The sequence below is a fragment of the Girardinichthys multiradiatus genome, chromosome 12 (assembly GCF_021462225.1).
Source record: "Girardinichthys multiradiatus isolate DD_20200921_A chromosome 12, DD_fGirMul_XY1, whole genome shotgun sequence".
NCBI classification, from domain to species: Eukaryota; Metazoa; Chordata; class Actinopteri; order Cyprinodontiformes; family Goodeidae; genus Girardinichthys; species Girardinichthys multiradiatus.
This window is the reverse complement of record NC_061805.1, coordinates 27,229,726-27,244,470: the sequence shown is the minus strand read 5'-3', so window position 1 is coordinate 27,244,470 and position 14,745 is coordinate 27,229,726. Positions and strand designations below refer to the sequence as shown.

General features: G+C 39.9%; 1 protein-coding gene across 5 annotated transcripts in view; it reads left to right on the top strand.

Moving 5' to 3' along the window:
• Window positions 1-14,745, top strand: part of grid2 (glutamate receptor, ionotropic, delta 2) — a 749,910-nt gene that overhangs the window by 576,927 nt on the left and 158,238 nt on the right. The window lies entirely within an intron of this gene.

Sequence of the window (14,745 nt, the reverse complement as noted above, 5' to 3'; positions counted from 1 at the left end):
CGTGACGTTGGTGGATGGAGCGAGACATGATGTCCCGAATGTGCTCAATCGGATTCAGGTCTGGAGAACGGGCGGGCCAGTCCATAGCTTCAATGTCTTCATCTTGCAGGAACTGCTGATACACTCCAGCCACATGAGGTCTAGCATTGTCCTGCATTAGGAGGAACCCAGGGTCAACTGCACCAGCATCTGGTCTCACAAGAGGTCTGAGGATCTCATCTCGGTACCTAATGGCAGTCAGGCTACCTCTGGTGAGCCCTCCAAAGAAATGCCACCCCATACCATTACTGACCCAATGCCAAACCAGTCATGCTGAAGGATGTTGCAGACAGCAGATCGTTCTCCACGGTGTCTCCAGACTCTGTCACGTCTGTCACATGTGCTCAGTGTGAACCTGCTTTCATCTGTGAAGAGGCACAGGGCGCCAGTGGCGAATTTGCCAATCCTGGTGTTCTCTGGCGAATGCCAAGCGTCCTGCACGGTGTTGGGCTATGAACCCAACCCCCATTTGTGGATGTCGGGCCCTCATGCCATCCTCATGGAGTCGGTTTCTAACTGTTTGTGCAGACACATGCACATTTGTGGCCTGCTGGAGGTCATTTTGCAGGGCTCTGGCAGTGCTCCTCCTGTTCCTCCTTGCACAAAGGCGGAGGTAGCGCTCCTGCTGCTGGGTTGTTGCCTTCCTACGGCCTCCTCCACGTCTCCTGGTGTACTGGCCTGTCTCCTGGTAGCGCCTCCAGGCTCTGGACACTACGCTGACAGACACAGCAAACCTTGCCACAGCTCACATTGATGTGCCATCCTGGATGAGCTGCATTACCTGAGCCACTTGTGTGGGTTGTAGAGTCTGTCTCATGCTACCAAAAGTGTGAAAGCACCACCAACATTCAAAAGTGACCAAAACATCAGCCAGAAAGCATAGGTACTGAGAAGTGGTCTGTGGTCCCCACCTGCAAAACCACTCCTTTATTGAGTGTGTTTTGCTAATCGCCAAAGATTTCCCCATGTTGTCTATTCTATTTGCACAACAGCTGTGAAATTGATTGTCAATCAGTGTTGCTTCCTAAGTGGACAGTTTGATTTCACGGAGGTTTGATTTACTTGGAGTTATATTGTGGTGTTGTTTAAGTGTTCCCTTTATTTTTTTGAGCAGTGTATATATATATATATATATATATATATATGTCTGAGAGAGTCTATATATACACATATATATAATTGACTATTTCAATTCAGAGTCAAAAATGTCTCCTTGGGGTGGTGTTGATGTGAACTGACCTTTTACGTCTTAGTACATTAGTCAGATTAGGACAAAATGGAGAAGACATTTTGTTCAGCCATGGATTGAGAGGAGGATAATAGCCTCATTTTGGGAATATGAGCAGACTCTCTCAGACTCTGCTCAGGTATGTAACTGGCAATTTAGGAAGGTTTTAAATATCATCAGCAAAGTAACGGGGGGTGGGGGTTCAGATCATTCAAGTGGAAAAAATGTGTAAATGTGTTATGGTTGGTACTTGTATTTAATAAAGTGTCTCTATCTCTATGCCGATGGTAGCACAAACCTGAATAAGTTCACCCTGTTATTTCTCTTATTTCTGACTGAACAAGTCCTACTTTCTAGTAAGCTCAGTCTTTGCTTGTTTTCCTGCTCTGGGCCTAGCAATAGTTAATTTTTTAAGCAACATTAATTATGCAAATTTTGGGAGGAATGCTTTTTGTTTCTAACACTGCCATTGAAACATTCCGTGCTCTGAATAAGCAAATGCTGAGCATTTCACTATTTGGTAAATAATTTTACATATTTTTCCTGCGGCTAATGGAGGTAATGATGGTGGCTATGATACATGCTAATTGCTACTTCATCTCCACAATCATCTCTCTTTTTAGCTGTAATTAACATTTTAGTCGTGGCATCATTAGACTGAAAAAATGAACGGAAGAAAGGGGATCTAATTCTGCAAAAATTAGTTTATGCTTTGTTGTCACACAGACAGCAACACTACTTTAACAGTAATCCAAAAATGTGAGTGTATCCTAAATGAGAGTCAATAATTATGGTATTTGTGATATTTACAGGTTAGAGCCTTTTTCAGTTATCACTTCTTCCCTTCTATTAACTCAATGCAACATATAGTGCCTTGCAAACGTGTTCATACCCCTTTTAACATTATGTTACATTGCAAATTGTAGCATATTTTATTGGGATATAATGTGTTAGACCTAAAAAACATACTGCAAAGTAGTGAAAGAAAAAATTGTAAATGTGCATTGTCATGCATTTGTTTCAGCCCCTCTTTTAGTCAGTCTATCCTTTCCTACAAATAGAGTTGCAGGGCTTTTGTTTTATGTTCCTACCAGATTTTTACATCTGGAAACTTACATTTTTACCCTTTCTTTTTTGCAAAACAGCTCAAGCTTAGTTAAATTGGATGGGGAGCGTCTATGAACATCAGAATCAGAATATCCTTTATTGTCATTGTCACATATACAATGAAATTAAGAAAAAACTATCTGGTATATGCATGAGCAATAATTAATTTATGTAAAGTAGAAAAATAAAGGCAGTTGTTTTGGGCCACCGTCATGAGTCTCTGGAGTGCTTTGCTCTGAGTCCTCCAATCCTACCTCCACAAATGTACAATTGGATTTGGGACTGGACTTTGACAGGGCCATTATGACACACAAATATGGTTTGCCCTAAGCTATTCCAGTGTTGCTCTGGCTGTACGTTCAGAGTTGTTGTCTTAGTGGCTGATGTTCAGTATTAGCTTCCTGCCTTTCATTTTCATTTTGGGCAAAAACTGATCTCATATGAGCAGATCACTTGAATAGGTATAAGAGTAATAACACTTTTTGCTGTCTCCACTCTATGCCTTGTGGCGAATGTTAACCGGGTCCGGCACTTATCCATGAAGCTACGTTTTGTAAAATGTTAGATTCCTGTCAACATCTTCTAACTGAGCTGTGGATCTCTGTAGCTCTTCCAGAGTTACCAAAAGTATATTTGCTGCTTCTCCTCTGTCTGGCTTAGCACTGATTGTTTTTAAACAGTGCATCGTTATATGTTCAAAGTTTGGGGTGTTGTTTTATATCCTAACAGGGCTTTAAACTTATCCACAACTTTCTCACTGACCTGTCTGCTTTGTTCTTTGGTCTTCATGGTGCTGTTGGTTCACTAATGTTCTCTAACAAACCTCAGAAACCTTTACAGAACAGCTGTATTTATACTAAAATCAAAATACACACGTGGTTACTAATTAAGTGACTTCTGAATGCAGTTTGTTGCATTGCATTTTATTTAGTGGTATCATATAAAAGGGGTATATACATATTTGGAAAAATGTCTTTGAAAACCATACATCATATTGCTTGCACTTCACAACTATGCAGTACATTACGTTGGCCTATCTCAAAATCTCAATACAATACACAGAAATGTGCGTATTAATGTGATAAAATGTTTAAAAGTTCAAGGCGTAGGAATATTTTTGCAAGACAACGTAAGAAAAGCAAGCATATATATATATATATATATTTTATTTTTTTATTTTTTTAAAGAATGACCATTTAGTTTAAACAATAATGGAGAAAGCACAAAAAGTATAGCCTGAGCATTTAAAAAGCAGTGAATGACGTGCCAATATTTGTGTCACTTACCAGCTGCCCGAGAACTAATCAAGAACAAATAATTAAAAATAAATTATTATTCTTAAAGTGTAAATTGATTTGGCCAAACGTGATTAATTTCTGATGTAGAGCGCCATATACATCTTCTAAAAAATTGAAAGGAGCATAAATCATCTCCTTTATGGTTGAATATATCTGGTTTCTGTCTTAGGATGTGTGTCTTGATATGTTGCCAACAATCAAATACATTAAAAATACATGAGCCGCAAACTCAGATTCTATACAGTTTGATTCGCCACAAAAACATATTTATTTAACTCACGTCATGTAAAAAGTTGTCTCTTCAGGAATATTAGTTGAGCTTAATGACCAGGTTGAATTAAACTGTGCTGGACAGTATAAGAGGCCCAGAAAATTTCACTGTTTATTTTAACATACTTGCGACAAGAAAAAACTATCTGGTATATGCATGAGCAATAATTAATTTATGTAAAGTAGAAAAATAAAGGCAGTTGTTTTGGGCCACCGTCATGAGTCTCTGGAGTGCTTTGCTCTGAGTCCTCCAATCCTACCTCCACAAATGTACAATTGGATTTGGGACTGGACTTTGACAGGGCCATTATGACACACAAATATGGTTTGCCCTAAGCTATTCCAGTGTTGCTCTGGCTGTACGTTCAGAGTTGTTGTCTTAGTGGCTGATGTTCAGTGTTAGCTTCCTGCCTTTCATTTTCATTTTGGGCAAAAACTGATCTCATATGAGCAGATCACTTGAATAGGTATAAGAGTAATAACACTTTTTGCTGTCTCCACTCTATGCCTTGTGGCGAATGTTAACCGGGTCCGGCACTTATCCATGAAGCTACGTTTTGTAAAATGTTAGATTCCTGTCAACATCTTCTAACTGAGCTGTGGATCTCTGTAGCTCTTCCAGAGTTACCAAAAGTATATTTGCTGCTTCTCCTCTGTCTGGCTTAGCACTGATTGTTTTTAAACAGTGCATCGTTATATGTTCAAAGTTTGGGGTGTTGTTTTATATCCTAACAGGGCTTTAAACTTATCCACAACTTTCTCACTGACCTGTCTGCTTTGTTCTTTGGTCTTCATGGTGCTGTTGGTTCACTAATGTTCTCTAACAAACCTCAGAAACCTTTACAGAACAGCTGTATTTATACTAAAATCAAAATACACACGTGGTTACTAATTAAGTGACTTCTGAATGCAGTTTGTTGCATTGCATTTTATTTAGTGGTATCATATAAAAGGGGTATATACATATTTGGAAAAATGTCTTTGAAAACCATACATCATATTGCTTGCACTTCACAACTATGCAGTACATTACGTTGGCCTATCTCAAAATCTCAATACAATACACAGAAATGTGCGTATTAATGTGATAAAATGTTTAAAAGTTCAAGGCGTAGGAATATTTTTGCAAGACAACGTAAGAAAAGCAAGCATATATATATATATATATATTTTATTTTTTTATTTTTTTAAAGAATGACCATTTAGTTTAAACAATAATGGAGAAAGCACAAAAAGTATAGCCTGAGCATTTAAAAAGCAGTGAATGACGTGCCAATATTTGTGTCACTTACCAGCTGCCCGAGAACTAATCAAGAACAAATAATTAAAAATAAATTATTATTCTTAAAGTGTAAATTGATTTGGCCAAACGTGATTAATTTCTGATGTAGAGCGCCATATACATCTTCTAAAAAATTGAAAGGAGCATAAATCATCTCCTTTATGGTTGAATATATCTGGTTTCTGTCTTAGGATGTGTGTCTTGATATGTTGCCAACAATCAAATACATTAAAAATACATGAGCCGCAAACTCAGATTCTATACAGTTTGATTCGCCACAAAAACATATTTATTTAACTCACGTCATGTAAAAAGTTGTCTCTTCAGGAATATTAGTTGAGCTTAATGACCAGGTTGAATTAAACTGTGCTGGACAGTATAAGAGGCCCAGAAAATTTCACTGTTTATTTTAACATACTTGTGACAGTTTTCTTCAGGTACCAGTTATTTTGCATGTTCACCAGTTCATCCATATACGGGTTTGTTGTTTTGTACCCATCTTTTTTAGGTATGAATATTTGTAACCTGCAGACAGGTGTTTTGTACATTCCAGCCTTTACTCTTTTGTTATGATCTCTCATTCTTAACAAGAGTAAATGGGTTGTTGATAAGAAGTTGATAAGAATGTCAATCAATGGAAAATCAATTTTTTATAAAGTCACAAAAATCAAACAAGGAAATATTTTCTTTGTACTCCTGTAAAGTAAACTTTCCAGTTCCTTTAAATCTTACATATTAAATAATATAAAATATTTTTATATATCTGAAACCACCAAATCAAATTTGACCCACTGAGCGGCAGCTTAGTTCACTTGTGTGTTGAGTCAGCGCTGGACCCATCCATTAAATAAATGGAATCGTTGAATGAGTCATATACAATAAATTATAATATGTGTTGCAATGAGACTCATTTTTCAGATTAAAAGTACTTCTAGAAAATAACAACCTTTAGGCAAAAATTAAACATGGGTGAGCCTATGACTGCTGTAGACAAGGTGATTGGTCTACAATGAAGTCCCTTTGTAGGCTAACCAACATATTAGGATCTATTGAGGAACTGTCGTGGTGGTAATTTGTTTTTTATGAAGGACCGTTTCATAGTAAATGGAAAACAATTAAATGGGATGTAGTTGTAGGTTTTTTTTTTATTATTTAATGTACTGTATTCACACACAAAGGAATTTTTAAGTAGACTGTGGCACTTTTGGCCTTAGATATATAGGTTTCTGTCAATAAACTGGTACAAATCTGTTAATCTAATCTCTAATCCTCTGTGTGAATTGACCATCTCTTTCTTTAATTGAACTTCTGTAGCCACATTGGACAATCTGTAAAGTAAGGTGTTTCATTTGGCAGACATCCAACAAGCTCATCATGAGGTTAGCTATCTGCTGTATTCTGGCTTGTGTCAATGTAGTGTTTCGTTGTTCCAACATCAGCATCTTTTCCAGTTGCTTCTAATCCAGAGAGACAATATGCAGCTGCATGCGGCTGCAAAGACGAGCTTACTTTTTGGAGTGATGTATTTTTCAGTGTCCAGTTCAGAACCTCTTAACTTTTCAGAATTAATAAGTGTGAGACATCATAAGTGCAGTCCAAGTACAGATAAGGCCCCTGCACACACTTCTATTGTTCTAAACCCACATATGCATACCCACATCTGTATACATTCACCAGTTCTCTTACTTCAGCTGTAATGTCTCAGATTTTTGTGCTTAACCCTAAAAAATTAGCTTGAGGGAAAATTGATTCAGATGCAAAGACATCCTCAGCAAGAGGGAGCTGGAGATAAATAATAAAAGCGAATAGTCAAACATGACACCAGAATTTGGCTTTTGGCACTGTCTCTTCCAGTGTTAGAGGGGGGCTGAGAGGAGAAAGACGGCGGTGCAGAGGGATTGCCCCAATCTTTGTCAACCGTTCTCTTTTCTCTTCATCCTTCTTTCTACTTCCTCTTTGCCTATCTCTTGTCCTCCCATCTGTTTCTCTCAGTTTTAGTTTCTATTTCCTCCATTACATCATTTTTATGCATCCCCTTATCCCTGCTCTCCCAACCTCCACCCATCCCTCCTGCTGCCTTTTCTCTTCATGTGCTCCCTTTTACAAATTCTATTCTTCTCTCATGTTCATCCGAGTCACCAGGGCGCCAGCCAAGTGACTGTTTGTTTACAATGTGTCCCAGAGGCCTCTCAGTGTGGCATGTGCGTACAGAGGATGTTGTGAAAAACAAATGTCTGTATGCTGTAAAGTATGTCTAATTGGTCTCAATGAGAGTGAGGGAGACTGAACATAGAGAGAAAAAAAAAGATGGAGTGGGACAGACTGTATATTTCAAAATTTTATGGCTGTTCTTTTAAGGTGCCTGCTACAAACAGCATCATAATGGCCAAGGAACACAAACGAAGGTTTCAAAAAAGTCAATATTCCCAGCTTTAAACAAAAAGCACTGTTTAAGTCATCATCTGAAACATATGTGTGTTTACCTAAACTGACAGGCTTGGTAAGAAGAGCATTAACCAGAGAAGCAGCCAAGAGGCCCATTGCAAGTCTGTAGAAGCTGCAATGGTCCTTTGACTGACTTTGCTTTGGTCTAGCAAAACAAAAAAACTACATTAAATTGATTAAAGCGCGTTGGTTGTGTGACAATATGTGAAAGCGTTCAAGGAGTTTAAATACTACGTATTACCAGGCACTATAAAATCACTAGATTTTTAGAGTTTAGCAGCAATACAAAATCTAGACAAAGGAAAAAGCCAATCTCATAGAATCTTTGACAAATACAGATGCATAAAATGGAATGTCCAAATAAATTAAATGTTAGGCACACAATAAAACCTCACCTGCAATAACAACAGCTTAGCAATGTGACTCATCATTAGTATTGGCTGTGGTACCTCTCATCTTTGAAAATAACAGCCGAACAGCAGTGAGGACATAAATTCATATAGTGCCAACTATCACATAAAGGTTGTAAAAGTTGGATATACAACGCTCTCAGGCAGAGCAAGGTCAGACACCATATCAGCCACCATAAGAAAAACTTCTCTGAAACTTTCAAGAGCAATAAACTGCACTCAGATGGTGAACTCTGAGGTCTGAGGGAACACAATATTATTAAGCAGAAGAAAATACAATTTTGCCTTATAGGTGCTTTTCTGAATACCAACCAACATAATATAGACTCTTGCTATGAATTTGACTGATGAGAGAGATAATCTATCAGTCCTCATCTGACCTGGATGATGTTCAAAACTTGATTTTTTGTTTATTGTTTGAATTCCCTCTGTTATATAAATGTACCATCTGCATTATGAAGAGGAACAAAGGCAAAGAGCACAGTTATAAAACAGTGAAACAACCAGGTAAACCAGTGAGTAAATTAAACAGGTTAATCATTAAGTTGGTTTGTGAGGCACTCATTCACAGATAGACAGACAGATAAAAAAGGCATCTAATCTGAAGCTGGGGGGTAGTCAGTGGAGACATGAACATGTATGGCAAAGGATATGATTTAAAGGATATGATATGTTCCTAGGGAGAATGATTTTTACCCTAAATCGGGCTGCTCTTTGGCGTTGCTGAGCTAAGGGAGGTCGTTCCAATATTTTTCAGAGCCAGAAGGGAAGAGAGTCAAGGCTGGAATGAATGATTACCAACACACAATATTGGGACAGCCAAGCAGGCAGCATTAACAGAGTATACGCCATTGACCAGCTCATATGCAGGGGCCCGGACTGCCTGGCCTGCAGGGATGGGGATGTGCATTCATTTGTAATACTGTGCACCAGGCTTTCGATCTGAAATGAGCCACCAAAGGCAGTCAGACAAGCAGGGGAGTAGAAGGCAGGGGACTTGTTAGGCTTTAGGAAGATGGAAAAACTATCCCGCCTGCAGCAGTTTGGATAGCTTGGTCATAAAGGAACTTTAAGTGGCTCACACCAAAGTTTCTACAAGAAGAGCAGTGCTAAGTGTTGATCAGGAAGTCCTACTTCACTCTTTTACAGCGTTCAAGTTATATTAATAATGGAGACTAAATGAAAATTCATTCTTCATTATTAATAAAATGAAATGAAAGGTAATTGAATGTCATCTGGAAAATCTGTTAATGCAAAGTCTACATTAATGCTTAAATAATACACAGCTAATTCTGCTGGGAGGGCTTATTACTGAGTTAATGCAGGTGAGCTAAATTAAACAAGAGACATTCAATCTAGGGTAACTAGATGGCTAAGGATATTACAGAACAAAATAAATAAAGTGAAAAATGGGAATTTATACACAGCATCTACCCAACCCCCCAAACCCCTAACATCAAGTAAGTAAATAACAGGGAAAGAGGTGCATCTCCATAACAAAAAATATAATTTCACACAGAGTGATATACTTCATGCAATTAGTTCTGTTAATTTTGAGGATTATGGTTTACAGCTGAAACAATTTATCCACAAAAGGAATAAGCCACAAAAGGTCATTACTAACGCATGTTAATAAAAGTTGAGTGGAAGGAAAAAGTTAACTGACGCACAATGTATAAAGCAATGAGAATGTATTGTATTTTGAACATGCACTGTTCAATAAGCGCAACCAGAACCCAGGCGAAAGTCCTAAAGCATTTATAACAACAGTCCATAGCTTAGCTGAACATTGTGCTTTTGGGGTTTAAGAGAAGAGCTCATCAGAGATAAAATTGTTGTTGGAATAAAAGATGCAAAGTTGTTAACGTCACTGCAGATGGATCCTGAACTCACACTAGCAAAAACTGTTGCCATAAGAAAATTTTAAAAAGCAGCATCCTATGCTGTGTGGCAGAATGGGTAAGGGCAGCCTGGCAAGTTGGACACTATTGCAAGTCCTCAGAGACCCCAAAGCCCTTCACACTACATTCAGTCATCCACCCATTCATACACACTTTCGCACACAGACAGTGGTGTATGTAGGCCCAGCTGCCCTGGGGCACCTGAGGCTGCCATACACAGGTGACACTGAGCCCTCTGACCACAATCAGTGGGCAGCCCACCAGTTACAAGGCGAACTCCTGCCACCATCACCTCGGTCGACCATTATGTATGAAAGATCCATATATAACTGAACTAGAACCACATGCTACAAAAATATGCCCTATCTGCCCCACGTCAAGTACCCATCCCACTAAGAGATGAATTAAAGGCAGAGTTGGATTGGATGGAGACAATGGTGGGTGATAAACCCACTCCATGGTGTGCAGGGCTAGTAGTGTTGCTCAAAGCTGGCTCAAAAGAGAAACTCAGACTGTGCATTGATTTGACATCACTGAACTAGTGAGTCAAGTGAGAGAGACATGAGCAAAGGTTTTTTCTAAACTAGATGCCACATCAGGATTCTGGCAAAGTACTCTCAGTGAGGACAGTGCACAGCTGACAACATTCGTTACCTTATTTGGTAACGAATGTTGAAGCCTGCCATTTGGGATCTCCTCTGTCCCAAAGCATTTTCAACAACAGATGTCAGACGACATACGATAAGTGTGAGTTTTCTAAGAGGAAAATCATGTTTCTTGGACAGTGGATTACTGCTGATGGAGTGAACCCGGACCCAGGCAAAGTGCGGGCCATACTGGACATGCCAGAACCAACATGTGTTGTGGATTTAAGAAGAATAATGGGCATGTACCTTGGCAAGTTTCTCCCACATCTTTTATCATTCTCCCGTCCTCTGAACAAACTACTGTAAGAGAAAAGAAGGTGGTGTTTAAGAGCGCCCCAGCAAACAGCTTTTCAGAAGCTGAAGGCAGAGCTCAGTTCCCCCGAGTGTTCTAGCTGTATACTCACCCAATGTAGAGACCTGTGTGTCAATAGATGCATCGTCCTTCGGCCTTGGAGCTGTCCTCCTTCAGAAACAACCAGAGGATGGAGACTGGCGACCAATAGTATTCATCTCTAGAGCTCTGTCAGATGGCGAGAAACATTATGGTCAGATTGAGAAGGGGACATTGGCTGTGACCTGGGCAAGCGAGCGTCTTCAATCTTACCTGCTAGGCACGAAGTTTACATTAAAGATGAATCACAAACCCTTTGTCCCTTATTTGAGTACTAAACCACTGGATGCACTCCCACCCCGAATCTTGAGATTCAGACTGAGACTGTTGAAATTTATGTATGATATCATGCATGTTCCTGGAAAGCAGCTTATTGCTGCAGACACCCTTTCAAGGGCACTTGTGGGCCACATAGCCACTCAGGCAATGATAGAACAGGAAGTCAACGTAAGAATATTTGTAGATTCTATCAGACAGTCCCTTCCTGCTACTGAGGCTAGACTGCAACAGCTGGCACAGAAACAGAAAGAAGACTCCATCTGTAGCAAATTCATTCACTAATGCTGGGCGCAGTGGCCTGACAAAGCTCACGTTCCACCTGAGATTACACCATACTGGAAGGAGAGGCGGTATCTGTCCCCTGGCTGGGGATCTTCTCTTAAAACGACAAAGGATCGTCATTCCTGGCTCATATAGAAAGGAGAGAGTCAACATCCTCCAAGAGGGCCACTGAGGAATAGTTACGTGTCATGCTAGAGCCCGTGAATCAGTTTAGTGGCCCGGGCTCTCTTCTGCCATCAGCCAGAAGGTTGAACATTGCCCTACATGCACCAAACACAAAGCAACGCAAAGGGAGCTGCTGCTGACTACTCCTGTCCCTGAGAGGCTGTGGCAACGTGTGGTAACAGACATATTTATATGGGACAAGAAAACTTACCTTGTAGTTGTTGACTATTTATCTCAATACATTGAGGTTGCCTACTTCAATGGTGCAACAGCCAGTACGGTAATAGCAGTCCTGAAGAACATCTTTGGTCGGCGTGGGGTGCCAGAGGTGTTAATGTCAGACCATGGGTTGCAGTATGCCTGTGTAGTATGCCTCCTTTTTAGAGAGTTTTCCGGTGAATACGGCTTCACTCATTTAACCAGTAGACCACAATACCCACAGGCAAATGGAGAAGCGGAGCGGGCAGTGGGGACAGTAAAATGCTTGTGGAAGGAAGGAGGGGACTATGCTAAAGCCCTTCTCAGTTCCCGAGCTACCCCGCTAGAGAATGGTTATTCTCCAGCACAGCTCGTCATGGGGAGAAAAATTCAAACCCCCATGCCACGACTGCCACAACTGTTGTCTCCACACTTGCCCATTGTCAAACAGTTTCATGTAAGGGACACACAAAGGAAGAGAAAACAGAAGCAACGCTACAATAAGCTTCACAGAGCACATCACCAACCCATCTGCAGAGGATGCTGTTTCTCAAATTGCTGAGAAGAAGGCAGATAAACACAATATACAGCCACCTGAATGTATATATGTATATGTCACAAGGATGGGCAGACTCTCACATCTGTGCAGCAGAATTGACATTTAAAGACACAGAACTGTATTGGGCTTGAATGATAATAAAGTAGAAAACCTGATGAGATTTTGAGTTAATAGAAACCATGCATCCATTGTTTCATTTTGTGTTTCTATGGTTCAGTAAGATTTATGTGAGCATTCAGGTATGAGGAAACATAGGTATATTGTTAATCAGTTGGGAAAATATTTGTTCTTTCTTGCCCTGCCTCGTTATTATGAGAATAACACAGTAAAAAGCATGGTAGAAAAAGGTGCAGAAGCAACAAGGAGTTTTGCAGCCTTGAGAGGATTCTTAAGCAAAACTCATACAAGAGTTTGAGACAGATTCACAAGGCATGGACTGCGACTGGACCCAGTGCTACATCCAGACATATCCAGGACATCATCTACAACTGACGCGTTCCTTGTGTAAATCCACTCCTGAATTCAATGTCAGAAGCATCTTACCTGGGCTAAGTAGAGGATTCCATTTAAAAATGGTCCCTGACTCTAGAGGAAGAGATGATGATTTTGTGAGCCATGTCATTTTTTGGTGTTGGCCCTATGTATTTTAGCATTTCTACAGTCAGTGTAGGCGTCTGTTAGGAAATATTAGAGCAATACTTCCCTCTATGATGCTAATTTCATCTTCCTTAGCACCTGCTCACACTGCCAAATGTACCAAACCCTGCTTTCAGTACTACTGCATCACTGTGCTCGATTGGCCACCAGATGCACCCGACAAAACTGCATGAAGGATCTATGTAATGTTATCTATTGGAAGATGACAGCCCGGCCAATAATGCAGGTGAGCTTAAGGTTGTTAATAAATCAACCTTAGCTTTCTTAACACCTCAGCAGGCCTGCGGGCTTATCACTACTTTGCCATATTGCATTGATGCAGTAATTCATGCAAAAGTTGCACCAACCAAGTATAAGGAAACATGATTTTTATGTGTTTCTTTTCAGCTTTATAACAGCATTCTAAAATTTCTACATATTCCACACAGCACTTATATAAAATAATTTTTGTTATTATTATTATTATTATTATTACTAATAATAATCCCTATTTCATTTTTATCTTTATCTAGGAGAGTTATGCCTACTGCTCAGAAGTTTGTAATCATATTACATAAACTCAGGAGTGAAAGTGAGCCGGTACGGTCCGGTACTGCGTACCACTAAAGGATTCTGCGCCGGTACGCAGTACCGGGAAGAGGGAAGAATGGCTGTCTGCTTTGAAGCCGTCATCCAGAACCTGTTACGGCTGCATAACTCACAAGCACACAAAGAATAACAGATCCGCTACCAATAGTCAGTCTAAAACACGACTTAATCTGTTCATAAATATAGATTTTTTCCCCTCATTCCAAATTGTTTCTGAGCAGTTCTGCTATGCTGGAGCCTCAATGCTCTTGCTTTGCTTCTCTCCCCTTGGAGCTCAAGGCTGTTGTGAACGGCCAGCCTTTAAAACGAGCACCGCTGCGTTTAATGTCTGTCTGCTCGCTGCTAAATACCCCAGTTAAAAGGAAATGGAGAGAAACTAGTTGTGTTTCATGTTATTTTGCTGAATTACAACAACACAGTGAAGCTCGAAAACACTGCTTATGACCAGAGATTTTACATACACTACACGAGAGCGCATTCGCACTTACCTCCAAAACAGAACGGTTGCCAAGGAAATCGGTGCGTTCGATTTGATTGACCGGGAGATTTTACACAGGTGGTGCACAGACATAAAAAAATGCTGCTTGCATTAGGACAGAACGAGCAATAAATCACTTACCATCTACAGACGTTTAAATAAAAACCGCGACAACAACCGAACTTGACCACAATCCAAAGAACAATAACTTCTTTGTTCAAAAGAAAAGATGTAAACTGAAGATTGAAAGTTACAAAATGGTTTATCATTGTTTCATACATGGCAGTTCTTTAACAATTGAAATATATATACATAAACATAGATATATACCCCCCCCCCCCCCCCCTTTGGTCCACCCCTAAGTACCGGAAAGAATTTAAACTACTACTTTTACAAATCTTCCGTTTCTCACTTTCTGTGTTTCTCCCTTAATTAAAGTCCAACCCAGTTGGGGCGGAAAGCAATGGTGCGGAGAAACAGATTGTGTTTTTGTGAGGATAGGAACATGGCACATGGATTTG